General features: G+C 42.2%; 1 protein-coding gene across 2 annotated transcripts in view; it reads left to right on the forward strand.

The window, feature by feature from the left end:
• Positions 1–465: 465 nt before the first annotated feature.
• Positions 466–27,934, forward strand: part of pak1 (p21 protein (Cdc42/Rac)-activated kinase 1) — a 57,805-nt gene continuing 30,336 nt past the window's right edge. For both annotated transcript variants that reach the window (XM_031878698.1, XM_031878700.1), the window contains exons 1-2: positions 466–648; positions 13,492–13,549. The gene's annotated coding sequence lies outside the window, so the exon portion shown is untranslated. The remainder of the gene's footprint in view (positions 649–13,491; positions 13,550–27,934) is intronic.

The following is a 27,934-nucleotide window of genomic DNA, read 5'->3' on the forward strand; positions in this document are numbered from 1 at the left end:
AACAAGACAATAAAGCAGAAATATTTTACCCAACCAGAGGACTCATTTAAAAATCATTAAATCTGTGAGTACGTTTTTATCTTATTATATCTTTTTTCCATGCAGTGCATACAGTGTATTATCCACTGGACATCCATGAGAGCATGATAAGTAAAAGCCGTCTTTTTTCGTATTGGTATCTAAATATACAAGCTAAAAACCATGTCAGTCACCCACTGGCCGAGTTACACCTGAATGTAACGTCCTCAGCCAGAGCTTAGAGGTAAACTGCAATGTTGACTTTCCCCCGAAGGCTGTGAACGCCTCACCGCTCGCTCTCTAGCAATGAGCCGCGCCCCGCCCCGGACTCTGAGCACACCAGCCAATCGGCGGCAGGTGGTCATACCAGTAGCCAATGGCGTGTCCGGAGCGCCCTTGAAGGGGGCGGGTGTTTCTGTGCAGCAGGCTTCTCCGTGCCTAGCTAACAATAGCCTAGACTCGGCAAGTTTACTGTGAAAAAAAAATCCAGCCAGGAGGGCGACAGAGCGAAGCGGAGCTGAACCGGGAGGAGAACAGAGTTTCACCGAATACACGAGACGTTGTGACCCGGTGTCGGAAAATTATCACGGCCCATTCTGGTATTTTTACATTTTTGCAACCAGACAAGTGGTGAGTGAGCCTTTTCCCACTTTGTTCCTAAACCCTCAAACGTAGCCGTTCATCTCCGTTCTCAGCCGGGCATGGTGCGGTTGGGAATGAGGGGCTCGTTTACCCGTGAATAGGAAGGGGTTAATGCTTTACTGTAGGCTGGCTGGGTGGGGTGGGGGGTGGGGGGGCACCACACTATTATTCTGTATCTGCATCCATATATTAACGCCCCGGTACCACGCAGGCCCCGCACACTGGGGGCTCGAAGTCAGCCACGACGAGGTTATTACAGTCCGATGGTGGATGTTTGGTGCCATTATATATATTTATATATGTTTTATTACACCGTTGTCCTCCCAACCAGATGGCTCTGATAACATGGGAGTTTCTGCTGGTCAACACGTGAACACTGCAGGGCGAGTATGGAATGAATGAAAGAATGACTGGATGAAATAAATCCACTTTACTAATCTCTGAACCTACACAAAGTCTGACGTGATTCATCAGCAAGTCGACGCGAGCCCGAACGCTCTCTGCTGCTGCCCGAGAATAGAAAATGATGTAGTTTATTTCTAGGCTCTTATAATAAGTACTAAAGTGTTTGATCCATATCATCTCGTAAATGATCTGTTGTAAGATTAATGTAATATCCAGTGGCGCAAAGTAACTATTCTAAATGCACTGAAGTACAATGTTGAGGTACTTTAACTTAACTGGATAATATTCATTTTCTGCTACAGTATACTTCTCTTTCACAACATCTTAGAGGCAAAAACTGTATTTATTTTTTTACTTTTACTTCTGTTATTTGATAACTAAAGTTCCTTCTTACCTTGCGGATTGATTTTAATAAAACATTAAATAATAAACAAATACATTCTGAATAAATAATTGAATCCTAGGAGGAAATTGACAAGCTTCCCCTGCATTATTTAAAGTATATAAAGTTAGCCCCACCTTTACTAGACGCCACATTAGAGCGATGAGCACGTGAATGCATCAATGATAATAATCCAATAATAGAATATAGATATTCTTCACAATGAGTACTTTTACTTTTGGCACTTTTAAGTATTTGTACACCGTGGTATCGCTACTTTTACATAAGTAAAAATATCTGAGTACTTCTTCCACCACTGTTAATTGTACTGCTTCCTGCAGATTCACATCACCTGCTGTATCATTAATCACTGTAAACTAGTAGTTTTCTACGGTGCGTTCTTGTAATCTGTCATTAATGTACTGGGGCTCTGTCAGGTCATACAGCCGAGTTGGGCTGGTGTTGCCCTTTGCTCCCTGTTATAAACAGTGTATTTCCTCATCTGACCGGTTTCCAGGATAACGCAAAGCTGTAAGGAAGCTGCTTGAACAAGTGTTGGTGGCAGACAGAAGACAAACCCAGTCGGAGAGCTCCAGCACCTCAGTCTGAAAGCCTCTGCTGTAGCTCACATGTGTGTGAATTGGAATGGAGCCTAGTTGAACTATCAGGGGAGCTTAGACCCCACTGAAGTGAGTGGAGTAGAATATTACATTTATTAATTCTATTCAATATTTGATGGTTCCCACAGATAAATGAATTATATCTTTCTTATATTTGAGCCAAGGATTAGACGTTCAGCACGCCGTTGTGTCGATGCCCGTTTCCATTCACATGAAAGAATGATAAATTAAATATTATAATGACGTATGTTCTTGGTCCTGATAGAAAAGATTGGGTTAACGTACTGAATCCTGATTTTCACTCATATTAGACTAGAAACATTTAGCCCATTAATATAGCATTTGATTGAGAAAATTAACCGGCAACTATTTTGATAATTGATTTGTGGTTTGTCATTTTTTAAGCGAAAATGGGGAAAAATTCCCTAATTTCAGGTTATTTTCTGCATTTTGTTGTCTAATCTTATTATACATGTATTTTCTTTTAATTTTGGACCTTTTGTCAGACAAAACAAGACATTTGTAGACGTCACTGTGGACTCAGGGAAGTTATGACGGACCCTTTTTTGTTGGCCAAACAATTGATCGATGGTTGAATTAATCGTTATTTGCAGACCTACTTTACTTGTGCTGTAAAGGAGCTTTTAAAGTAGGAAAAGACAATAAATTCAGGTGTTTCCTATTAGCCCCGCCTCCCAGCCCTCAGCCCAGCCTCGGAAAAAAAAGGCTTCACTGACTCCCAAATAATGCTCATGAAAGGGCATCATGTGCTGGACACGGAAGTTGTGATTCTACGCTTTGAACACTACGTTACATTATCTTTAAAGCCCAGTCCTCTTCCTGAGTGCTTGATCTATTGGGTTATGGTTTAAGGGTGGTGGCAGCGCAGCGGTTGCCATGGAGACCTGGGAGTGACCAGAGCAGTGTTTTATGACCCCACGTGAAGCAAGAGGCCACCCAGTCGTTGCTTTGACACCTCGACAGCATGAAGGAGAGAGAGAGAGAGAGAGAGGTTAATAACCCATTTGGTTTCTCTGTGTGTGCGTGTGTGTTGGTTACTCTGTGTGTGTGTGTGTGTGTGTGTGTGTGTGTGTGTGTGTGTGTGCGTGTGTGTGTGTGTTCCTTTCGGGCTCTGTCTCACCTGTCATTGAAGTTCTTTTTAACCCCGAAATAGTTCGTGTTGACCTGCTGACCTACAATAGAGCTACTTACTGCCACACACACACACACACACACACACACACACACTTTTGTCTCAACACTTTACCTGACAAACGTGTTGGCAAACAGTTGCTTATTTACACATTCATCACGAGTTTAAAAAGGCTGTAAATCTCTGCAGAGTTCATGAAACCAAAGGTTATCATTTTATGTTGCTTCGTCAGTATCAGTCTGGGTTCACAGAATGCATTTCAGCCAATGTTCCGCTTGTTTTGCTCTCTATTCCGACTTGTGTTGAACCAAAGCCTGCTCGAACATGATTGGTCAGAACTCATCACACTACAAACAGAAACCAGAACGCTACCGATTCCAATATCTACTCCATGGAACAGAGGTGCAGCAGGCTAGCCGTTTCCCCTTGTTTCCAGTCTTTGTGCTAAGCTAAGCTAACTGGCTGCTGACTGAAGCTTCAGACCAAAACAACAATGTCCCTCGCTGTGTTTTACGACCGCGGTCGGGAAGCTAAAGCAGGTCAGTTTGTCCGTTGTGGGCATAGACTGTATATAAGAAGTGGACGTAGTCTCATAGTGATGTCACCCGTTGGTTTGTGGACTGCGGTTTCTGAAGCCTTGAGTTTGTCATTTTGGTCGTGACCATCTTGTTTTTTTGCAACCAGTGAACGGAAATGACCATATTTGGAATGCGGAGGAGTGATGTAGTGACGCCGTGTACGGCTCTGGTAGCGACCTGTCAATCACTGTAAGCCCGCCCTAAAGCATACCCTGCTTTATGGTCTGTTTGACTCTAAATGGACCATAAGTTACCAAATAAACATCATGCTGTATTGAAGAAGACTTGAAACTAGAGATTGAGACCATAAACTCATGTTTACAATGTTTACTGAGGTAATAAATGAAGAGAGAAGTAGAGTCATTTTCTCATAGACTTCTTTTTGCAGCCAGAGGAGTCGCCCCCTGATGGACATTAGAGAGAATGCACGTTTAAGACACTTCACTATATATCAGGTGGTGGCAGATTTCTACAGTCAACAATGTACTACATTACTCGTTAGGATGTATATATTTCTTTGCCACGCACACTCACACACAGCATCAACAGAAACGGTACTGTTGGCTGTGGAGCAGCCAGAATCCTGCCAGCAGCTGAATAATGGATAGTCTGTCTGCCTGGAGCTGCTGGAGCTGCTGCGCTCGGCGTCTAGACGCTCCCTCCTCTTCCCTCCATCAAAGCTGTGGTCCATATTGTCTTCAAGTGTTTCATCCGCTTCGTTGATGTGAAGGCAGATGAAAGGAGGCGCATCTCTAAGCCGTTCATAGCAGGAGAGGGATCGCTGATACTGTTGGTGTGTGTTTATGATGAGCAGAGGATTAACATATTCCTCCTCGCATCAGTTCCCTTTCATTGAGGAGAGTCCGGAGAGGAAGAGGAGTCTACAGGTGGAGCTCCGTTCAGGGATAACATGGGTGTAATTTGATTAGTTTTTCTGCCAACGCTGATCCGTCTGAGCATGTTTGCTGCAGTCAGAAGCTCTTCACTGTGTGTTGTGCAGGTTCCCCCCTCAACCTGCAAAAAACGCCGGCAGACATTAGAAACACTACACAAACTGTGTACTAGCAGGTGTTGAAGGTGTCCCGTCTGTGCTGTCTCCATATGTGCATTAAGAAGGCTGCACAGGGAGACTGTGGTAGTTCGACTTCTTCAAACACAGAAACCAAGATACCGAAACTGGATAATACAGGAGTTCCCTGAATGACACACCCTCTTTACAAAGACAGCTCGATGAAGAGTACGGCTGAATGATTTTGAAAAATTGTGATTATTTTGACAATTTCGATTTGCAATATAAGAGGGAACGATGACTTTGACATAATTTTTCTCATTATGCACCGGAACACATCATAAAATACATATGGTGTGATCTTTGCATGGATCTGTAGAGTACGACGTGTGGGCCAGGACCACAGCATTTCATTCAAAACGGTATTTTGACACATTCCTCACACAAATATTGCGCCTCTTGCGATTTTGAAAATTGCAGCAGGCCACGTTGCGATTTCAATCAGATTTCCATAAATCCAATGACTCTTTAACATTTTTCACAGAAATCTCTCAGCTGTGTGATTGAAAATCCCAAACAGCAGACGAACACATAAAGACCCTGAATATGAAAAGATATCGATGAAGACGGTCCAAGCCAGAGCCCAGCTCCTTGAGGGCTGACATCATGTGTGTGTGTGTGTGTGTGTGTGTGTGTGTGTGGAGACCATATGGTGGAGGAACCACCCACTCATTGGGACCAGCCACACCTCCCAGTAACACACGCACACACACACGCACACACACACACACACACACACTCACACTCTTTTAATCTGCCCTTCAGTATTGCACGCACACACACGAGCAGCTGAAACTCAGTGTGAACATGTGAGGAAGATGACTGAGAGGGTGAGGAGGAAGGTTGTCTGTCACACCTCAGTCTCAGCCATTTGTGTGTGTGTGTGTGTGTCTGCATATTTATGTGTTGAAGTATTGTGTTCACACCCTGCAGCTTTGCATCCATAGAGAGATACTGTGTGTGTGTGTGCGCGTGCACATTAGATCGTTACATGATCACACACACTGTTTTTGTTGGAAAGTGTGTGTCTGCTGGGAGATGAACACATGAGTGTGTGTTTTCACCACATGAATGAGGTGACGCTGTCTCCACTAACAGTGTTTGGTCAACACATGGTCAAGTGGAATGGGTTCATACAGTTTGTGTGTGTGTGTGTGTGTGTGTGAGATAATCATTTGATGGAACACCTCATGTCTAAATTCCTCCCTAAATAGTTTCTGGTTAGTGTCAGGCTCTTCTTTATTTCTTTCTTGCAACACAGCTGGCAGGTTTGTTATCAGCTGTTTCGTTGATGTTTTTCTACTTTCCTTCAATGACGACTATTTTACCAGAGATAAAAAGGGTATAATTCCAGGATGGTCTCATCCAGCGTTCGTAGCTATACCTACAAAAGATAATGCGCCGTAATTCGTAGGTATCCCGTGGAAGGTGGATGGGTCCAACAAACAGCGACCTTTGACCCGGGAAACCGCTGTCGTCCCCCGTGTGAAACGAGAAGTCGATGTTGATTCATTTGTAACGTAATTGCGTACCTCAGTAGCAGATCTTCAGTAGTTATTTTCCTAAACCTAACAAAGTATTTCACCATCTCTTCCTAAACGTAACTAGTAGTTTTCTTGCCTAAACCTAAGTGAGTTGTATCCTGTGAAGGCGGAATTTTATTTTGAAAAGACTTGCATGTATCGAGCGGAAACTGACGAGTGTTTCGTTGGAAAATGCACAAAAATTGCAGATTAACTTCTGCTAAGATATCAAACCAACCGTTGTATGAAGATGTGTTTATAATTGTGATTTATTTACATTATAAATAGTTCTGATCCCAGAAGAAGAAGAAGAAGAATGAAATGTTTCAAACTTCCATTTAGTGGATGTCCCCAACATGTTACATGACCAGAGAATACTGTTGGAACTTTGATGCTGAATTAGATTTCCAGACCAGAAAGACGGTCGGTGACCCTCCATCATTAAGGACGATAGTTAGCGAATAATGGCATCAACCAATCAGGCAGTGTGGAACGCTTTGAGCTGCGTCGATATTTGTAAAACAACCACACGGAGGCTCCGTAGGCCCAACCAAGACGACAAACTTTATTACTCCTTTCAACCTTGACAAAGGCACAACAGACCAGATCCACTCTTTCTGTTCTTACCTTTCAAGCCCTAGACGAGTATTTCTCACATTTTCATGTTGTTTTTCCGTCCCGCCCCCAGTGTGTGAAGGCCTTTTTAAAGGGCCGATGTGTAAGATCAACAAGAACAACTGACTGACTCTCTGATTCTTATGATTGTAGTTTCCCTGCGCACATTCAATATGTATCTTTTTTTAAATCTTTGATGAATTGATTAGTCAGTCCACAGAAGGTACATCTTGCTCCATCGCTGTAGTGATGCACATGATGTTTTCAAATGCCAACGTCATGATATCATTTCTACAGATCTACACAGCCGCTATCGACTGCAAAACACCTCAAATATTCAAAGATAAAAAGGCCGACTCTCCCGAGATCAGTCTGCTTTCTTTTTCTTGTCCTTCCTCAATACTTCCTCTTCATCCCTCTCTTTTTCCCTTTTGCCATCCTCCTCTTTTTTCCTCTCCAAACGTATCATTCCTCACCCTCCTCCTCTTCATCGTCTCTCTTTTCCATCTTGCTCTTCATCCCTCTTGCTTCCTTCCTCGTGTCATACTTCTCTTCATCCTGCTCCCTTCCCTTATTTCTTCGTCTTCCTCCCTCTCCTTCATCCTTCTTTTCTTCCTCCATGACCCACATGTCTGCGTGGCCTCTTTTCGTCCTCTTCTTCACCTCTTCATCCCGTGTTCACTCCTCTCCTCCAGTGTATGTGACGTAGCCAGTGAAGCAGATACAATACTATTATCTATAAATACCCCTTCATGTCTCTCACTGTCAAACAGAGGAAGCCTCTCTTTTTGCTCTCGTCCACTAGTTATATTTTCTTCTCTCTGCTGTTCTAGCCAGAGGGATTCTCTCACATCCCGTCTCTTCCTCTCGCATTTAAAGCAGGAGGAAGCGTCTTCACATTGAAATGAGTGAAGTTGGCATATTTTAGAGAGGAACAGTGTAGCGATGCATTAAAGTCGGAATCAGTGTGCGAATTACACAGTGGGCCAATCAAACGATGATTAAGAAGATTACATAAATGGGGTCTGTTCATCGTTACTGTTGAGTGTATTTGCATGGTGAAATGTTGAAAGGTGAGGAGCAGGAAGCCATAAGGATGTTGTTGGTGCTGCAGTTCCTTTTTTTTTTTTGTGGCCAAATGTTATTGATTTTCATGATATGCATTATGCATTGGGAATCAACAGCAAATGAACAGTGAAAAATAAGACAAATTGAAAGGAAGAATTTCTTTTGACATTTTATTGGACTTTTGAGAGACTTAGGCTACATATAAATATAAATATACATATACATCTAAGACAGTGTTTGATTTCATGAAAATATTTGATTGCATTATTATACATGTATATTTTCTTTTCTTTCACCTGGTCTATAATTGCTTGTCTTCTCTCTCTTGGAGATTGAACGACTTTGTCAGATTTGTTTCCAGAGTCTCTTTCCTGAATTCATTTCTCAGCCTCGTCACTCTCAGGCGTAGATCCGTCTCTCCCATTCCCTCTGTGTCTCTCTCATCGTGTCCCTTCCCCAGGGGGGACGTTTGATGTCATGCTCTCACCTCCGGTTTAACAGAAAGACGAGAACAACACCCTCCTCCCTCCCTCCTCCCCACATTTGAAATATGACCAGTCAAGCCTATCTGTATCAGGTTCGAAGAACGAATAAACCACATTATTGATACCAAAGAGCTAGGATTTGTTAGAATTTCCAAAGACCAAAGGCATCTAAATTACAGCTGAAACAATAAATCAATCAGCAGAAAGTAAATCTTTCATAATCTATTCATTGTTTAAGTCATTTTTTAAGCAATTAAAAGATATTTTTTGATTCCTTTCTGATTGCAGATTGAATATCTTTTGGACTGTTGGACAAACAATATCAATGTTAAGACATTAACACAGCTTCTGGGAAACTGATTTTATTGACCAAACAATCAATTAATGGAGAAAACATTCTGCGGACGAATAAAAAATGAAAACAATCCCTAGTAGCAGCCCTAATTCTCACTGAGTACTCTACATTTTAGGCTTCTGACGGTGAAACACGTCAGTGTATCTTTAGCGACGACCGCCTACTTTTAGAATTATGCTGTGTAGTCACTGCCAAGATGATGACAGCCGGAGCCGCACACTTTGGGCTTCACAACGGCTCTTCAGAAACCTATGGGGGACATCACGGAGACTGCGTGCATATCATAGACTGTCTATAAGAAGTTGATGTCGTCATCGTGACAACCATTGGTTTGTGGACTGCTGTTTTGAAGCATTGAATTCGGCTTTTTGGCCGTCACCATCTTGGGTTTTTTACGACCAGTGAATGAAAGTTACCATATTTGGATGGCGGAGAAGTGACATAGAAACATCGGATACGGCTCTGGTGGCGACCTGTCAATCACACAGTAGCCCCGCCCTAAAGCATGCTCTGCTTTATGGTCTGTTTGACTCTAAATGGACCATAATTTACTAAATGAACATCATGCTGTATTGAAGAAGACTTGAAACTAGAGATTGAGACCATAAACTCATGTTTACAATGTTTACTGAGGTAATAAATCAAGAGAGAAGTAGAGTCATTTTCTCATAGACTTCTATACAACCAGACTTATTGCAACAAGAGGAGTCGCCTCCTGCTGGTCAGTAGAGAGAATGCACGTTCAAGACACTTCAGGATTGGCTTCACTCTTCAGAACCAGAGGTTGCTTCCTGCTCCATATTTTATACAGTCTGGTTAGAATCCAACATACTTTCATGTGCTCCGCCGTCAGCATTCATCAGATATTGGCACGCTCAGCAGAAATAATTAGGTTCGCAGCCGTGAAACACAATTGCCGTCACATAGGTCTGCCAAGAACATGGCACGCACGAGTAGTGTGACTTATTGTACGCGTGCGTTTCACCTCACAGAGGAAGACGGGCGGGCCGAGGGTCGAGGGGGAGACAAAGCCAGCTCAGAGACCACCGCGTTGGACTTCAGGGCTGATGTTCATCTTCAGCCTTGACTAGAAAAGACAACGCTAATAAGAAGCTAAACATCCCCAGTCTGTTCTAATAATAATGTTACAAATGATGGCAAAGAAGCTGAACTCAGAGGGTCTTCATAGTGAATAATAAACCACTTAATAATGACGGCAGATTAGGGATTGGTAATCATTAAATATTCTTTATAAACAGAGTCGTGTTCTGTGATGACATGGTCTTATCATGGCGTCATTCTACACATTTACATCTACTGCTAAAAATGTAGTTCTATACATGAAGGGTTAGTAGAACAGTTCTTGACTATGAACATCAGTTTGATTATTTGATGTCGTTTTGCATAGACTTGCTTTATTCTGATGGTTCTCAAAATTGTGGATTAAGGCTGCAACTAACCATTTTTTATTTTGATTAAAGTTATTTTCTCGATTGATAATTTTGTGTATAAAAAGTCAGAAATCACTGTTCCCTACGGTCCAAGGTGACGTCTTCAGACCAGCAGTTGAAAAAATTTACAGCAAAAGAGGGAAAAGCATCCAAAACCTCACACTGGATGAGTTTGAGACCAGAGGATGTTATTATTCTTAAAAAAACGAATTGAGGATTCTCAAAGGAGTTGGTGTTTCCTCTTATGTCAATTGAGTGATTGATTGATTTCAATTCAATTCACTTTATAATTGCGTGACAACCTTAAGTTTTCTAATAGAGCAGCAACGGTGTCACTGGAGCGACTGGTCAATGTCGCTTCAGTTTCATTTCTTTCAGTTGAAATATATACACTACCTTTTTTATTTTGATGTTTTCATCTTTGCTTCAATAATAACTATTATTACCAGCGATTAAAAACAATATAATGAATGTTTTATTTACATTTGAAACCGTTCAGATATGTAGTCGTACTCTCAGACATTCCAAACATTCCAGCGCTGGTGAACCTGTTTTATTTCATTCATTACATTCGTCATAAACTATCACTACCGGCTATCTTCACCTGGATTCAGCTGATCTCGTGTGGCCTGAACTGTAACTTATCCTGAATCAGTTGATCAGATAATAAGTTGTATGTCTGAGTGAGAGACTCTCAGCTCACCTGTACCTGTAGCTTAGCGCGTGGATGTGTGTCTATGCTTAGCAGAGGCTAACGCGGTGCCAACTGTCACCAGGAGTGTTGGGTGATCGCATCACGAGTAGACGGCTCTAATACCTCGGCTCACACCGGGCGTGAGATCTCCAGGGACCACTTCAAGCAGATCAACACACAGCTGTTCTGTTTGCAAAGACCAAATGCAGTGTTGTTTTTAACCAGGGATGTATTATAATACATATGATACAATATGAAGGGAGCAGCAATGCACCTCCTGTGCCTAGTCCTCTGGAAGATGAGGAAGAGGACGAAGAAGAAGTAGAAAAAGAGGAGGAAGAAGAAGAAGAAGAAGAAGAGGAAGAAGGACTAAAAGAGGAAGAAGGAGAAGAAGAGGAGCAGGAAGAATAATAATAGTAATTTCAAGACGAGGAGAAAGAAGAATTTGAAGACGGAAAAGGAGGAGGAGGAGGAAGAAGAATCGGAGGAGAAGGTATAAGAAGAAGAGGAATAAGACGAAGTAGAAGAGGATCAAGAAGAAGAAATAGAAATATTTCCTCCTGGCTGTATTTTAACACGGCACCGTTGGCTCGTGAATGAGAACGTACTTCCTCTCTGGCAGAGGACGTTGGTTGAGTTGGCGGTCCTTCAATGCGGCGCGTTGCACACATTCACGTACACGCTGCTGACAGAATGAGGCCGTATGCGGCTCGGACCACCTCCTAATGTGGTCCGAGCCCTCGGACCTCGATGTGTCTTGGGTGCGTTCACACCTGCAGCTGTCCACTTGTGATCGGATCACCCAAGATCTTAATACCAGGTGTGAAAAGGGCCTCTGAGTCTGTTTGTGTGTGTGTGTGTGTGTGTGTGTGTGTGTGTGTGTGTGTGTGTGTGAGTGTGTGTGTGTGTCTGAAGGCAACACAGGTGAAATAACACTCACACCACATAAAGCTATATACACACACACACACACACACAACACAGCTGGCAACCTGTCCCGGTAGCCCGTGCTAATGTGAGTTTAGCAACACTTCATTAAGCCATAATCCAGAGCTAGCATAGCCCGTATGGCTGTCGGCATCACTGCAGTATGTGTGTGTGTGTTCTCACAGTCAGGTGTAAATGTGTGGACAGCTGCAGGGCTGTCCCTCTCACCTCCTCCTGCCCTCCTTGTCTTTGTCCTCCCTGTCTCTCCCTCAAACGTTCTCCTGTTCAGCCTCGTCTGAGCCCCCGATGACACCAGCACTCTGTGGACACACACACACACACACACACACACACACACAAACATCCTCCTTCTCTTCTTCACTTATAAAACAGCACTCTGTTTGTTTGTTTGTTTGTTTGTTTGATGGCGTGTAGACTCCATCTGGTAGGAAAGGAAGAGAGACGAGGAGAAGAAGCCCCGTCCACACTAATGTGAATGCTTTCTACGTCCTTATCTTACCTCCTTACTTCTCTTCCTTACCTCATCTTAAAGTTCGCTGTGAAGCACCGTCACAACAGGAGAGGGTTTCTTTCTTCACTCAGTTCCAATTCTTTTTTATTTATTTTTTATCCACTTTCACTTGTACAAATTCAACTTTTAAGATAAAGTTTTTGACGTGCCTGTACCTCTCTTCTTTATATCTTGTCGTCTAGAAAAGCGCTTTACAAATAAAATGTATTATTAATATTAATTTGTAATTATAATTGTATTATTATAATTGTATTATTATTTTATTATGACTACTGTTATTATTATCATTATTTCAATATGGTTAAAAATATTAAAACATTTGGTTTAAATAATTTATTACGAAAAGATGCAAAGACAACTAAATATCAACATATAAAGAAAAATAAATAATGTCCAAAAGCAGAATTGCCTTTGGCTCCTAATCATGGATGGAGTCTTATCTTTCTATATCATTTCATGGACTGTGTGGATGGAAGCAGAGGTGTCCACACACCTTTGACCCTTTAGTGCATGTGAAAAGAGTTGAAGCTATTCCAGGATCAGGTTTTGTTGGTGATCCTGACTTTCTACTGTTCACGCTACACAAATCATCGTGCTCCATTATTACACCGTGTCCCCATCACACGTGCTTCTGCTTCCTCTCAGCAGCGTCGATCATTTCTGTTCGCTTGTGTTAAAATCCTCTCGTTCGTGTTTCAGTGACATTTAAGTGTCAGTCTCTTTCACCGCTGTTGACTGCAGGACAGTAAAAAAAGTGATTTGATTAAGGATTATAAAACACTACCAACCCAGGGAGTACTGTTAGCCTCTGCTAGCCTGCTAGCAACTCGCTTCCTGTAAATGAAAGATATGTCAATGACAACTCCTGTAATGCTACACTGCCACAAAGTGTAATATCCCAGGCCCTCGTCTAAGAGAGGGACAAGGTGGTGAACAGTGTGTAATAATGGCCGCCGCTGTGTGTTTGTGTGCAGGCTGCAGGTTGAAGCTGCCTTTCTGTAAGGAGGAGCCGCCCAGACACGACGTTAACGGGTAAGTTCGCCTCTCTGCAGGTTGTAATTCCGAGTCTGCTCTGTGGACTGTGGGACTTGCTCAGGGGCACCGTGGCAGCGAAAGACTCATTATTTACCATCACAGGTGGATGTAGCGATGTCAATTGATAATTTGGCCTTTATGCCTGTGTTTACTAACTTAATTTCTGGATTATGTGAACACTAAGACATGGCTCCAAATAATACAGATGGATCCAAAAAACTAAAAACACATTCACAACCCCCTCCTCCTGGTGAGAATCTGGATGTGATAACATATGTAAACGATACATTTCTCATATTAGATTAGCATCTCTACAAAACTGGACTGAACGACACGTTTTTAAAAGAGTTGTTGGTGTCTTTAGCGGATCCTTCCCCTCCCCTTCAGTTTATAGTAACTGACATCTGCAAAATAAAAAGCTGAGATAAGACAAAACACGAGCCAGTTAATTACTGACCGAATGAGCAGTTAACGCAAGATGGTCCTGATGTATTTGTTAAAGATGAGCGTTTCCTGGCAGCAGTGATTGAAAGGGTTCACCGGCTCCGGAGCAGGTTTCCCTGCAGACCCGCTGCTCGTTAGATCGCTTGTCATCTTCAGAGGAAGACCGCGCTCACTGAGGGAAACCACAGTGCTTCACATTATGTAAGTCGGCTGTAATGGGATTGTGGCCCGACGGCTCCCAGCATGCACTGCGGCCTCCATTATTTATGGGGTTGCCATAGTAATGGGGGCCATAGGGCGGGGCAGAGTCTGACAGCTGCTTGATCAGGGATGGAGACACCCCCCCTCCTTTAAGCACACCTGTGTGTGTGTGTGTGTGTGTGTGAGGGTGGGGGGTTTACTGTGCTCATGAGAACAGGGAGTCGGAGGTTCGCCATGTATTTTTTATGTACTGCAGCATTGTGTGTGTGTGTGTGTTGGAAATATTGCCACATTGTGTGAGTATTCGCAATGTACAAGTGTAGGCCTACAAAAGACAGGGGATAGGTTAAAATCTTTAGATGGTTATTTATTTTAGTAAATTTTCAGAAAATTTAGTGAGAATGTTTTTATAGTCAGTGTTACCTTGAAGCAGTCCTGCATGTTGATTTGCAGCACAGCCCACTATAGTCTAACTACCTGGGAGGGGGGACCCTCGACAGGCCGCTATGACCCACAAGGCGAGGGTCCCGTGACCGACTGAGGCGGCCAGCATCAACGGGTTAGCGAGCTAGCCTTGCTAGCTTATTTGCTCGTACTAGACTGTGAGACCTCTGTACAGCAAACGCTTGTAAATCAACCTGCTGCTTTTCTTCAGTCTTTCACTTCTGTTTAATTTCAACAAATTGTGATTCCAACAAGTTTTATTTTATTTTATGGTTATTTATTTTGTTGGTCCGTCGCCCACAAATATCAGATAATAGAAAGTACACCGCCAACAAACATACTCAACAATCAGTTCCCACTGAACTCTGTCCGTACCATATTTTCAAATAAAGCGACCTCGTCAAACCCGCTCAGTGTGGTTTCTTAGATGACATTGTGATAGCTCAAACAGCGAGTAGTGGGTCATCAGGTAGTAAACATGTTGGCGATAGTGCATCCCCCTTTTTGTCACTTGACTCTCTCACCCTGCCGGCGTGACGTCTGTCGAGTCTTCCAGACAGCCAGAGATAGTAAAGGATTATTTAAGGGACGGTTCCACAGTGGATGTCTTCACAGCGCCACTTGATTCCTTAAATCCGAGGTGCATTTCTGCTCTTTTCTAATTTGGTGGAGCATCGTGCTGCTGCTGGTGATGATGCTCCTTTACTCTTGGGTTGTGTTCAGGTCCACTGCATTTCGGATCAGTTCTGTACCTTGTAGGGTCTATTTGAATATGGTCTGACTTTATTCTTTCAGATAAAACAATAGAATTCCTGCACATGCAGGGCTTAGCTGAGCTGTGACATTACCAACATGATGATCGTATCATTTTATCATTTGTGTTACACATATGAAGAGTTTAAACTGACACACTTCATTGCTTTGAACAACAGTTGGGTTTGTTCACGGTGTTTAACTTATGAATTGATTATGTCAAATATCAGAAATCACACATCTGTCATACCAGGAGGGATAACTGATAAAGTTGGAGTTTGGTATGTGTGTGTGTGTGTGTGTATTACTTTTGGGACAGGTTTGTCACTGTGTGCAAATGTGGGTAATATGAAGCAGATGGAGTGCGTGTGTGTGTGTGTGTGTGTGTGTGTGTGTAACGTCCCTTGTCTTCAGGGCTGGGCTGAGATCAACCTAGCTTTCTAAGAATCACATTACACACACACACACACACACACACACACACTCCAATACATGTGTATCAGACATTGTTTTTTCAGGGTTTGAAACTGATGGTGTCCCCTAATATCCCGGGGACGGTAGAATTTCCCTGATAATGCTACATTGTGAACAACAAATCTATGTTGAAATCAGCAGGAGGGCTAGTTAACGTTAGCCGTTAGCAGCCGGTGGGCAGCACAGTCCTGCTCGGCTAAATAACGTAGCTAACAGCTAACGTTAAACGCATTTAGTTACATTATGATGTGTTTACATTCTATTTAATGGTATTGAAAAAGTATTTGAAAAAATACTTGAGTCCCGGAGAGAGAGAGGAATAGAGAGAGAGAGAGAGAGACAGAGAGTAGTTTTTCTATTGAAAAATGGTTTTGTCTAAATTCCAGTGGACTCATGTTGCTACTCAGCTTTCTTTCTATTCTTTGATCCCTTGCTCTTTTATTCTCCTCTGGCCCCCTCTTGCCCCCTTCCCTCTCTCTCCTCCTCTCTTTCTCTGTCAGTATCTCTCTCTCTTCTTACTTTGAGTTCTTTCAGCACGGCTCCCGCTGTTCCACTTTCTCCTTGTTTTACTTTGTCCTCTTTTTTGTCTCACTCTTCTATTCGTGCTCGCTCATTGTTGGATAACTCAGACAGATCTTTTTTTTGAAGAACATTTTCCTTCTTTCACACGATAAATAGCTGCGAGCAGAAAACCTTCCAGATGGATTAAACGGCGTGAAAGACGACAAATAAAAGCGTGAAAGAAATGGAGACAGAGAGAGCTGCTGTCAAAGTTTAAAGAATTCAAATGTATTTTTGCGAATCACAAGTGGGTGACGACGCAGGCTAAAGGTGGAGCATGGATGGAACAGAAGCAGGCTGAATGAAGCCTGTTTACTAAAACATGTTCACCTAGCATGAAGCTACCAACTACCATGCTAGCTACAGCTAACTGGGCTAACAAGCTAGGCTAAGAAGCTACGCTATATGCTACTGTGCTGCTAGCTGGCTAACGTCAACTCTGTAGTCAGGTAGTTGGTCCCGGCCATCGACTGTATAAAAGAAGTGGACGTGGTCATGGTGACGTCACCCATTGGTTTGTGGATTGCTGTTATGAAGCCTTGAGTTTGGCGATTTCGCCGTCGCCATCTTGGAATACAAGAGTATGCTTTAGGGCGGGCTAACTATGATTGACACGCCGCTACCAGAGACGTACAGGGCGTCTCTACGTCACTCCTCCGCTTTCCAAATATGGTCACTTCTGTGTATTGGCGACGGGCGTAATGTATCTATGTGTAATTTCTGCTGTAAAGTTGGGCGTGTTAACATGGAGGTCTATGGGGATTGACTCACTTGGCCATTTGAGGAACTGCAGCTTTTGGCACTTCCACGTTGGCTCTATTTCTTGCATATGAATGTAGCATAAGTCTTTGACTTAATTGTGGTATTGACCTGTCACGGGGGCGAAATGGCTGATAGATACAAGATTTGATTATGTGGAGCTGAGAGTTGCTGAGTACGGGAGCTTGCAAGGGACACACAGGGAGACGGAATGAGTTTCTTTTGTTTCAAGAAAAATCCGAAGAGAAGACATTTGACATCCAGTTGTAAATAGGGATACACCGTCCTCCTCCTCCACCTTTTATATACAATGTATAGGGAACACACACACACAGTTTAATCCACAAACTCTGGACGTCGAGTCTCCATATACCCACACACACACACATACACACACACACACTTGCAGCTTTGTAATAAACGTGTAAGAATCTTCTTCTAAGCTATTGGATGCCACCACTGATTTATCTCCACTGCAGTGTGTGTATGTGTGTTGCATCCATCATGTTTATGACTTACATTATGCTTTTCTAACTGCCCGTGTGTGTGTGTTGATTTCAATCTTGGAACAGTATTGAGTAGTGTGTGTATCCTTGTTGCTGAATGGAATTCCGATGGCTGTGTGTGCGTGTGTTAAGCCTATTAACATCATTAGAGGATAGACTTGCCGCTCAAGGCTCTGCAATGCACCCTGGGATTGCATTGAAACACCTCACACAGGCGTTTGGAGGGTGTCTTGTGTAGTCTTCTTTTTTAAAAATCTTTTTTTGATCTCCATTTTTTTTCGTTGTATATCTTTTGCCTGTTAACTCTTTCTCTACACATCTCTCATTCTTCCTCTCCTCTTTTTTTAGGTATTCCCTTACTTTTCACTACAGATGAGGGTCTCTTGTAAAAAAACACCAGCTGATTGTGTCCCCTCAATTTCATTCATATCATATCAGTAATTTAATGTCTTTATATCAGGTAGCTCATAGTTGGCTGTAAATGTTATTTCAAAGTGTCAGATCAACATTTACATTTAGGTAAATACGTTTTTTTTATTGGCGTCGTTAAAACTTAATTGGGACATGCCAACTTTGCAGTCCTCTTTCACTTCTGCATGTCTGTCTTTCTCTACATTTGTCTCTTTTTTCGTTTTACTCATTTGCTCTGATTTTATTCTGACCATTTTCAATCCATACTGCTTTCCTTCCTTCCCTCCCTCTGTCCCGGTATTCTCCAGCTCCCTCTGCTTCCCGTAAAACCAATCCGGTCGACTTTGGACCTCCAATTAATCACAGGCCGTGAGTCAACGCTGACCCAATGACAGCCGCTGATTCAGACCTCTGCTTCGATAAGGATTTCCGTTTCGCTCTGGCCTTCTCCTTGGACTGAGTTTACGTTCGCGACAGAACATTCTGACTTATCAGAATGTTACTCAACCAACCATGAGCAGCGGTCTTGTTTGACCATCTATGGCTGCTGCAGCTAGAAATTCTTTCTAAATGCTTGTTAGTGTATGAAGCCTAGCGTCTATTTTAAATCCAGGGATCATTAAGTTGTTAACTGTCAAATATTAACTGTCATCTTTCTTCCTGGTGTTTCCCCTCTGGCTCTTCTCCTTTTTGTTAAAACCAATGGGTCTCAGTCAGACAGCTAATCAATCACAGACAGCTGCTCAACTCCGACCAATCACAGGCGCTGGGTCTTGTGAAAGTAACCGGAGAGTAAAATGTGTTTTTTTTTTGATTGGTTGTCTTCTACCGTTCATTCAGGTTAGGATAACAAGTTATGAGAACTGTTGTTCAGGTTGCTGTTGCAAGACAATGTTTAACAATGTTGGTGTCATTTCTTGGAAAAAAATACCAGAGGAATTAAAATCTTTGGAAATGGTTTCTTGAATTAGGAGCATTACACAGTGAGCGACAGATAATCTGAACTAATTAAAGAAGCTGTTGTTTATCCAGACCGGGATGCTACGCTACAGCCCAACTGCATCAATCGCCTGGTGTATGGCAAATTTTTGAAATGAAAATAGAAATTGTATCCTAAATCGGCCATTTATTTTTTAATTTTAGGAAATATACCCACTTGAAGGTTGAGTTTCCTGCTCCGAAAAAAAAGAAGTCGTGGTAGCTAGCAGTGGAAAAGTGTTTTTATGTGCGTCGTGAGTAGACGTTTTATTTTTCATTTATTTAAAATATGAGCAACAAAGGAACACACAGTGTACATTTTTATTCCTTTATGGTGCTGGATACAGAATTCAGAGCATATCTATTGCCTCCACGCGGTTATCAACATGGCAACGGTGGAGCTGGCGATGGAAGCTAACAGTGCTAACAGCGCTAAAAGCAAACAGTGCTAACAGTGTTTACCTGATTTTACCGGTGGGTGGGTGTCACACGTCCACGACGACATTGTTGATAACAACACACACACACAGAGGGAGAGTGACTTCATTCTCTACTCAGGTAGACATCACTCCACTATATCTTTACAGTTGTTTGATGCTATAATAATGCTCTGAATATTGCATATAGAACCTTTTTATAGCAGCGTTTTTTAAAAATACTGACATGATGCATAATTGCTTGTTTATGTGTGTACTAGTGGTCAGCACACACACCTGTACTGTAACTCCATCTCATTGAACAGACAGAGGCCCCACCTATTAACCTAACACAGTACTACAACAAAACCACAGTATGTTTACCGGCATAACACCAGATAATACATTTTAATTGATGCATTATATATCTAATTGAATCGATAACAGGGATAAAACATTATCTCCCCAATTTTAGGATGAGATAATAATATTTGGACGGTATGTTATATTTAAAAAGTGAAATTATTCGTTTTTGTGCTTAAAGGAAAGCATCACATTCTGCATATGATTTGAGACTATTTTTTACTGACACAGCAGAAAAGTTCGAGGAGACACACCGTGTGCGTGTGCGTGCGTGCGTGTGCGGTCTAAAGGGCAGAATGGAGCTGAAGCATCAGGTCTCTCCGTTGGGGGTCTTAATGTGACCTTGTAGTCCATGTCGGTATTGATTACGTAGAGCTCTGTATGTGTGTGTGTGTATGTGCTCTTTATTGGATTTGGTTTTGTGTGTGTGTGTGTGTGTGTGTGTGTGTGTGTGTGTTGGGGCCAGTCACACAGGAAGCCTCTCTGGAGTCTATGTTGTTGGTGATTATTTTATGTGTTCGATCTTTAGACGCCAACACACTCTCTGAGCTGTCACTGAAAATGCCAGGTTCCCTTAAAATATAATTTAATGGCAAATTAACTAGAGATTGACCGATCTGACTTTTTTAGTCCTGATACCATACTTTGGGTATCGGCATGAATTTACTTAATTTAACAAAGAATGAATTGTACACCAGTAACTTAGTAAAATCTGCTGATTATTTACGCGCTTTATTGTTTAATCTTTTAGTCTCAGAAACATCACAAAACACAGAAGAATGGCCGTCACCAAATCGCACAATATGACGTCATCGAATTTCTTCCTTTATTCTTACTAGAGCTGTTATGATATAAGACTTTGACTACACATTTATCGTGGTCAAAAGAATTCAAGGTAACGATATTATCGCGATATCTATCAAAAATGTGAAACTAATAATAATAATGCTGTCAATCAAATTCATCTTTAACTTTTACTGTGCGTTTTGTCTTTGAATTACACTCTAAGTAAGAGTGCAGGGAGGCAGAGAGAGAGAGTCTGTGACTGTAGCTGTATACATAAAATGATTTATACCATGTTATCACATGTATATATTTGTTATCAATATTCAAATTTTAAAATATAATGGTCATTATCATTACCGACACCCCCAATTCTGGCTAAAAAACGTTTGATTAACTCTCATGTAAGGACAAGAAAAGCTGCAAAATTCTCAAACTGAAATGTTTCTTTTCACTTTTGCTTGAAAAAATTAGTCAAAATTGTTGTTTGTTTTATTTTGGTCGATTAATCAACGAATCATTCCAACTCTAATCTCTGCCCATCAACCTTTATTATATGCCGATGCTGCTCGTTGAACCCAACACATTTTAATACAAGTTCAATTTTCTCTTTTAATACTTTTTTCCTTTGCTCTAGTGCTTTGAAATCATACTCGATATGTTTTACTATGAAGTAGATTATGTTTCCTGTTCAAACCGTTAGACTTGTGTGAGCTGAGAAGAGAAATAGCATCAGGTCCTGGGTGTTGGGATGAAGGGTTTCCTCTTGCAGGACTGCCAGTTTAGATGCTTGACATGGTCAGCCCAGAGACTCTAATATGCATAACTTGCTCGGTGCATGAAAGCATTCCCAAAACGGACAGAAAGTAGGGTAAAATGATGCATGGCTGTGTTTGACAGCGAGTGCAGTTGGGATCATAATCAGGACCCAGTTGGCCCAGTAGACCAGTGAACCCTGTGCTTATCGTATCACACGTCCTATTGTAGTAGTAAGTCGGCCTCCAGAGTTTTGGAAGGACTAGAGCCTACTCGCGTAGTCAGTTTTCTGGATTCAGATGTTTCAGCATCGCTGACCCTCTCCTCTTCCTTGCCCCAGAGTTTGACTTCTTCTTCATTTCTAGTCCTGCTGGATCTTTCCCACCCAACTTTGGAGATGTTAGGACGACTGTTTGCTGCCCTGCTCTTGCTCGGTTCTAAATCCTGTCCCACTTTGGTCCAGACTAAAATATCTGGAGAATTATTAGTAGAGATTAAATTCAATTTATTTTGTATAGCCCAAAAAAAGGGTTTACAATCTGTACACATACGACATCCTCAGACCCGGGACCATCACATCGACACAGGAAAAACTCCCCCAAAAAGCCCTTTAACGGGGAGAAAAAAAGGAAGGAACCTTAGGGAGAGCAACAGAGGAGGGATCCCTCTATCAGAATGGACAGAAGTGCAGTAGATGTCATGTGTACAGAATGAACATCATAACAGAGTTACAACACAGATACCATTTTTTCCTTCCCGATACCAATTCCAGTTCATATTGGCTGATGCAGAGTACCGATCCATTACCAAAATATATATTATTGTTATTTAACAGCTGATTTCTACTGATCCTCTGTGGATGTGATGTGATTGCTACAATTGTTGTATGGGCTGGCTCAGGTCAAACCCTTTGAACAAATGCATGCAGAGAGTGACTGAAATAGAACTTTGTTCTGTTATTTAGTTTAGTCATAACTGAAAAACAATTGCGGACATTTTGCTAGCTCTTGCTAACGTCACTCTTTCCGCTAGCACCTGCCCGATCGGTAATGCACATGGGCAACAGAGATGAGGAAGAAGCGAAATGGCTCACTCGTTAGCTTCTATCCTCAATGTTTTTCGGACGCAGTGATTGATTTTTTTTTTCCTTTCCCAGAGCTGATGATGGAAAAGGTAGAGAGTGAGCCATCTCGCTTCTTTCTCATCGTTGTTGAGAGTTGGATGACGCACACTAGACCATAAACAGGAGTATGCTTTAAGGTGGGACTACCTTGCGATTGACAGGCCGCTACCAGAGCCGTACACGGCGTCTCAACCTGGCGTCACTCATCTGCATTCCAAATATGGTCACTTCCGTTCACTGGTTGCAAAAAACCAAGATGGCGACGCCCAAAATGTCAAACTTGAGCATTCAGAAATGCAGGCCACAAACCAACGGGGGACGACCTCTAGTTCCTGTATACAGTTTTATGTTTCACAGTTCTGTAGTTCTGGAATTTTGATACAAGATTAGGGTTTGTGAAAGTTTACAGTCCGCCATCCGTTATCCTTCGTTGCTCTGTGTACAATGATGGAGATAAATCAAAAGGGATTGGACCTCTCGACTGATTGTTCCAATCATCAGCATGTAGAGTGCAGCTTCAGCTCAGGAGAAATTGCCCAAGTTATTTCACTAGGTAGTGTACCAAATCCTTCTTTATGTATTTTTTTTAAACCAGCACACATCCCCTCTCTCACACACACACACACACAGTGGTCTCAGTTGGCCCCTGAAGACAATATGCTGAGGACAGATGGTCGTATGTTGAGGCTAAGGGGTTCTGGGACGGGACGCCTGCTTGCTTACAATAACCTGCATAATCAATGAGCTGCAGACACACAGACGGACGGACGGCTAGTTAATCACACCCCGTGTGATTACGCAGTTATGTCACGACAGCAACCACATTATTGATGCCAGAATACCACAAACCCACCAGCCTGAGATCACTTTCACATAACAGACTTCCAGGTTTGAGAAACACTTTGTCTGCCGTGTGACTACATTTCTGACCTGTGCTGTAGTTTTCTTATCTTATATTTTATATCTTATAATTTACAATTATATGAAACACAAAGGCAGTCAATCCTCACAATTGAGAAGCTGCAAATTGAGTGTTTGATATTTTTGCTCATCAATCGTCTGACTAATTGTTTCAGCTCTAAAAAAAAAAAGTATGATTCAAGCACCAATATAAATGATATATATATGCGTGTGTATGTCTCTCTCTCTCTATGTCATGTGCTTCGTTCTGCATGAACCACCGCCCCCTCTCTTCCTCCTCCTCCTCCTCTCTCACTTTCTCCTCATTTATCGTTTATTATATGTTTGGCCACGTCCTCCTTTTCAAAATTACCATCTGTCTCTCTACCACAGACACACACACACACACACACACACGCACACACTGATTGCCAGCTGACAAAGTACTGACAAGGTTTGTGCAGAACCGCCTTACTCTGCCTCTCAGGTGAAATTGATAATTAATGAAAGGGCAGTGTGTGTGTGTGTGTGTGTTTACAGAAAGCTGCTGGTACATTATTCTGTTTGGTTATTCCCTGTGTGACTTAAAGCAGAAGAATGGTGTTATTTTACTCTGGTCTTCTTATTGTTAACAAATCCCATGAAAAGTGTTCGTCCGTCTCTCTATGCTGTCTGACTTCCTGTCTCTGGCTCTCAACTCCAAGTAGGACTAGCCCAGGGGTCGGCAACCTTTTCTATCCATTTTGCTCTATTTTCCACCAAATAAAATTCGTCTGGAGCCGCAAAAGCTATTTGATATCACAGCTTATAAAGTGTTATATATAGTTATATTATATATACAAAAACTAGTTTGTTGTATTTATGAAAATATAGAACAAGAATAAAGACAATTCTTGACATTTTTTTGCAATTTTACCTGTTAGAACAATATCAAACTCTTATGAAGAGCTCAGTTTGCTGCAGCAGCTGAGAAATCGCTCTTTGTCGCTCATCTCCAGCGTGACACTTTTCAGCAAATGCTGTGTGCTTGTTCTGGAAGCATACAGTAAGCCAGCATCGTTGGCAGTGAAAGCAAATGAAAACGTCCACGCAGAGTTAAACTCTCTATTTTCTTCCGTGACTTTTCTTTTTTTGGATATATCCATTGATAGTTTACAGAGGGCGGGGGTCTGAAAATCATGATTAGCCACCTGCAGGGAAAAGCTCTTGACAGGGGTAGAGGATTTAACCGCCTGTAGGAATAATTAACATATGAGATTCTGTTCATTCTTGCTTATAAATTATATTCTCTCTGAACACATTTCTCTTTTTGGAGAGAGTCATGTGAGATAACTTCTTCGATCAGCGTAGTTTCCGTGCTCTTCTTTCTATTTCCTCGTCTCTCCCCCGTGTGTCACGGTGTGTGTAAACCTCGCTCGAGTCAGGAAACTTGTCAGAATACCCATATTTGATTGGATGAGCTGCATCACGTGATGTGATTTGCAATGCATTGGTCGGTGTGTTTCCTGCACCGCTGAACAAGTGCCGTAACGGCTGAATAAGAGGCGCTGGTTAAAGTTTAAACTCGGTGCCCAATATGTATAATTCCGAATTATCTATCGGTTTTTAGTTCCTGGGTACGGATCCGGTGCGCCATTTGGGGACCTCAGGGAGCCGCAACAGAAAGGCTAAAGAGCCGCAGGTTGCCGACCCCTGGACTAGCCGATATGAAGAAAAATCAATTATCACAATATTTTTGAGCAAATCCCTATTATTACTATAATATCAGTGCTTTACAAAATAGTTACTGCGGTTTTTGATGGAGAATCTTCAGTGATGTGGATTTACTGTAATGCAGCCTTTAAAACCAGTAAAAGACAATAGTTCTGCCATACTACGATATCCAAAATCTAAGACGACATCTAGTCTCATATCACGATATCGACATAGTATCAATATATTGCCCATTGGTTCCTACTGAAGGCATACATCTTTAAAACGTGGTCACAAATTATTTAATGCAACGTTACTGAAACGGGGGGAAATAGTGCTAAAATAGTGACATTTGTTGGGGACTACGGTACTTTCAGTGGCGGATTAATCCACATTTGGTGCTCTAGTGAGTGCTTGTGGCAGCAGGACGGTGCATGTGGGGTGGAGTCAAAAGTTAAGATACAAAATGAATATGTGAACCGAGAGTTCTATTCAGGCTGAATGATTAAACGTGTTGAATACAGAAGAACAGTGTGTGAAGTGTAAACCAGGGACTCTCCTGAGGTCGGAATTTCAAAGACCCGAAATCTAATGGGTGTGGTTATGACTTGTGTGTGTGTGTGTGTGTGTGCGTGTGTGTGCGTGTGTGTGTGTGTGTGTGTGTGTGTGGACTGAGAATAGATTATGTGTAAGGTTGCGTGCTCATGTTGGGATTTGCACATATCCATATATAAGATGCTGTCTGGTCTGTAAAATATGTTAAAATATACATTTGAAGTCGGGGCCTCGGGCTCCGTCTCGTGACGTGATCACTCCTATATCTCTTTCTCTCTGTCTCTGTCTCTCTCTCTCTCTCTCTTTCTCCGGTCTTTCTTTGTCTCAGTCACTCAGACCTGTTCTCTCTGTCCACGTCTTTCCCTCACGCTGCTGTTATGGAGGTTTCCCCCGTGCTCAGAGGAATTCAGATGCAGTCGACTCTTCGTCTTTCTTCCTCTTTTGTTCTGTTGTCTTTTTTTTGGCCAGCAGGCCACGGCGACGCCTCTGTCTCTTTGTCTCTTCCTGTTTATGTCTCTTATTTATCTCTCCACACACACACACACACACACTTGCGCTGACATTGTTTTTGTCCATGTGTGTGCTGAGCCTCCCACTGTGATCGAGTGTGTCGGAGCAGCAGGAGCTCCAGGAGGGCAGGGGCTCTGTGGCCTCTCCGTGCCCAGAGACACTGAGCTCTCCTGGGCAACGACATGGGCGGGTCCCCCCCCTGCTGGGTTTCTAAGCTCAACTAAGTGTTTAACAAGGATGGAGGCAGAGAGGGGACATGTGTGTGTGTGTGTGTGTGTGTGTGTGTGTGTGTGTGTGAGTGTGTGTTGCAGCATACTACAGCGGGAGAAAACTAGAATGAAATGAATACAAAAAGTATTCCAAGAATTGATCTGTTGTCAAATCGAATATGAATCTGTACGCAGATTTGTACAAACATAACATAAATCAAGATTGACGATACACGTCTCATGTGTCTCCACAGAGATAAAACCCAGATATGCTCTTACACAGTCTAAGACTAATGAATATTTTCATCATCAATCATCTGCTAATTATTCTCTGGTGAAAAATGTTCATTAAAAATTCCCAGAGCCATAAAGGAATCTCTTCAAATGTATTTTTTATTTTTTCCTGTCTAGCTGTCCAAAACCCGAAGACATTCGGTGTGTGTAATGACTTGAATGATTGATCTATTATCAAACTAGTTTATTATCTGTCAATCGACTAACCGGTTTGTAAAAAGAGGAAAGGAGGGCTGCCGTTTCTGGATAAGTTGTGTTTAACAGAGTGCAGCTAGCTGACACGTCACATCACCAAACATATGCAGGCATCGACCACAGGTGTAGAAGCTACCTCACTATATGTGGTTATCAATCTCCTGCCACAAAGCTTGACTGTGTCCAGTCACATGTCTGATAGCAATAAAGCGGTGTCATTTAAAAAAATTAATTCTAATAAAGGCATCGACCAATCGCGTTGTGAGGAACAGAAATATTCAAGACGTAGACTATAGAGTCCAACAACACGGAGGCTCCGTAGTCCGCACCGAGACAGCAAACTTTATTACTCCTTTCAACTTTGACAAAGGCAGAACAGACCGGATCCACTCTTTCTGTTCTTACCTTTCAAAATAAAAGCCCAAGACGTTTACGCTCTGTACCAAAGGGAACTCAAATTCACTCTAAGCATTTCAGTAAAAGACCTTGATTCACATGAAAAGGCTCAGTGGTTCTGGTATCTTTAGTCATGCTGCCTGAGCTTTCATATTAAACACATGGCCCTCTTTATTCATTATCAAAACTTAAATAATCACACTGTTGACCAGTTGCAGGTGTATCTTGTTAAACTGGGTGTAATTATGAGAGCCAGCTCACGCTACAGAGATCCAAACCACTGCAGGAAACATGTCAGGTTTTCTCTCTCGACAGCGGGATGAAAGAGGGGCAGAGCAGGAGAGAGTGAAGACTGCTGTATTTTTAAAACGCAGTGACATGCACTAATGTGTGTGTGTGTGTGTGTGTGTGTGAGAGGTGATGTGTGCACTGATTGTTCTCTGTGTGTGTGTGTGTGTGAAGACTTCTTCCAGTAAACATGGCTGCAGAGGCTGACATGGCGTTTCCAGGAAGTGCTGCTGTTAAACGGCAACTCTCTCTTGATGTGTGTGTGTGTGTGTGTGTGTGTGTGTGCGTGTATAATGTAAGTCTCTGTACATGGATATGAACTTATACAGCATCTGTGTGTGTGTGTGTGTGTGTGTGTGTGTGTGTGTGTG

This window comes from Anarrhichthys ocellatus, unplaced genomic scaffold (assembly GCF_004355925.1).
Source record: "Anarrhichthys ocellatus isolate YVR2014 unplaced genomic scaffold, GSC_Weel_1.0 scaffold194, whole genome shotgun sequence".
Lineage (NCBI taxonomy): Eukaryota > Metazoa > Chordata > Actinopteri > Perciformes > Anarhichadidae > Anarrhichthys > Anarrhichthys ocellatus.